We start from the raw sequence: 2867 nt of genomic DNA on the forward strand, positions 1-2867 counted from the left end.
TATATATATGTATTTGTATTGTAGTTTTAACCTTTTTGTGGCATCGCCCTGTAAGTCCCCACCTCGGTGGCGGACATGGCGTGAAACACCTGCCACACCCTATCTGTACATGCATATATATGTGTTATTCAGCAATGAATAAAGACGGCTAATGAATAGCCAAATGCCTCGTCATCTAATTAGTGACGCGCATGAATGGATTAACGAGATTCCCGCTGTCCCTATCTACTCTATGAGGGAAGAAATAGTGTCCTTCCTTTTTAATGAAACGAATAAGATAAACAATGTCCAGAAAAGGTTTATTTTGGGAAAATTATCGGCATATGAGCGAATTGTACGGAAATACGAAATGGAAATTCTAGAACTGAAAACGGAACTCAGGTGCACTAAAGCTGCCCAAGCAGCAAAAATACCAGTACAGGAAACATATGCTTCCAAGGCATCCACCAAAGCGACACCTACCAACGAAAGTCGAGGCCCAAAACCTGAGCCCAAGTTGCTAGTTGTGAAGCCAGCAGAAGGAGCGCAACAAGCAGCAAAAGATCTCGAGGAAACAGTAAAGAAAGTAATCACAACATCGCTGAAAGATGTGAGGGTCACGAAATTTAAGACTACAAGGGACAAAAACGTAATACTAGAATTCCCAGATACAGAAGAAGCAAACAGACTGAAGAAGTGTGAAGAGTTTAGTCGTTCAGGGCTTACCATCCAGGACCCTAAAAAAAGGAATCCCAGGGTAATTCTCTTTGATGTTCCAAGAGATACTCAAGAAGGACAGCTGAAAACTGAGCTGTATGAACGAAACCTGTCAAGAGCAGGCCTCACACTTGAAGAGGTCGTGAGTGGAACACAGATCGCCTTCAAAACTGGACCTAAAAATCGAGAAGTGGTGAACCTAGTGCTGGAGGTGGCACCGAAAATATGGAACAGGCTGACTGAACAAGGACGAGTGTATCTCCACTGCACATCCCACAGGGTGCAAAATTACACAAATATTAGCAGGTGCTATAAATGCCAGGGCTTTGGTCACACATCAACAAGATGCACAAGTGCTGAAACTATATGTGGACACTGTGCAGCACCTGGACACTCCTTCAAAGAATGCAGGCTTAAAGAACAACCACCACACTGTGCGAACTGCAAACGCTGGAAGAGAGACTGCAAACACTCAGTTCTGGACCAAAACTGCCCTGAATACAAGAGAGCAAAAGAAGCAATCCAACGAATGACCGATTATGGGAAGTAAAAACAACGATGTGCTACCTTCAGACCATAGATCCTCAACGGACCTACAACTTAGCCCCTTAAAAATCCTCCAAATAAATGGGCAAAGATCTAAAACAGTACCTGACCAACTAGTCATGAAAATGGAGGAAGAGGAGTTAGATGTACTACTGGTACAGGAACCATACACACTAGATGACAAAATCACAGGTTATCCACCAGGTTATCGAATGGTTTACAGCTCCAAACATGGAACACCAAAGGCAGCTATAATCATTCGTACTAAGAGCTTAAATGTACTCCAGCTAACCACATTATCTGATACACATACATGTGCGGCAAGCATAAGTGGAGCCTTTGGAGAACTGTACCTGGTGTGTGTGTACTGCCAGTATGGTGAACCTATTGACCGCTTCCTAAATAAACTTGAGGACATACTGCACAACTTGGCTGGAAAACCAGTAATTATAGGCCTAGATGCAAATGCGACATCCCCATTATGGTATGGTGATATGGCAAATGGGGACGGTAGGAAGATGGAAGACTTCATCTACCAGCATGGTCTTGTACTACTGAATGAGGAATCTCCATTAACAACTTTCAGTGGACCAAATGGAGAGAGTAACATAGACCTCACTATTTGTACAACAATTGTGGCTAGAACAACAACTAAATGGAAGGTTCATGGGGGATGGACAACCAGCGATCACAGGGCCATAACATATGAAGTTGCCCCACAACAGAGAAACAGAACAGCTATAGTGCAAGAAAAATACAACACACAATTTGCGAAATGGGCAATTTTTGATCAGTGCTTTGCAAAGGAAGTAGAATACCTGGAGAATATCCAAGCAATGGATGTTAATGAGAAGGTTCGATGCCTGGAAGGGGCAGTACGAGCTAGCTGCAAAAAATCGATGAGAAGAAAAACCTGGCTACAGCACCCTATACCATGGTGGAACGAGACACTTAGACTACAGCGACAAAACACAATGACAGCACGACGAACCCTGCAAAATGCCCGCCGAAATGGAACTGCAGAAGAAATCGAAGCAGCAAAACAAGAGTACAAAATAAAACGAAATGAATACACGAAACAGATCACCATTGCTAAAGAGGATGCATGGAAGAAGTGGGTATCTGACTGTGACAACAACAATCCCTGGGCAGCAACTCAAAAAATACTCCGACCAAAAACAGGTACAGAAAACGTCCTCAGCAACATAAAACTTCCAAACCAGACCCAAACAATGACGTGGGAGGACACAATCCAGCATCTACTGCGCTCACTTCTGCCCGATGACAAACCAGAAGAGGATACAGCTCATCAGGAAGAAGTTAAAGTGGAAAACATAAGGTACAGCAGTATAGAAAACGCACCAGAGTTTTCGAGAGAGGAAGTGGACGCTGCCATCAAAGCATGTAAACCGAAGAAAGCTACAGGTCCTGATGGTATTGATGACCTAATAATCAAAAGAATATGGCGCACGCATCCAGCTCTCCTAATGGATATATTCAACTCTTGCCTTCGTGAACATACTGTACCAGAGCCATGGAAAAAAGGACTAGTGTGCATATTGCTCAAGTCCCATGGAAAGCCTAGAGATGAACCAAAATCATATCGGCCCATATGTCTACTGTCT

Source organism: Schistocerca americana, unplaced genomic scaffold (assembly GCF_021461395.2).
Source record: "Schistocerca americana isolate TAMUIC-IGC-003095 unplaced genomic scaffold, iqSchAmer2.1 HiC_scaffold_98, whole genome shotgun sequence".
NCBI classification, from domain to species: Eukaryota; Metazoa; Arthropoda; class Insecta; order Orthoptera; family Acrididae; genus Schistocerca; species Schistocerca americana.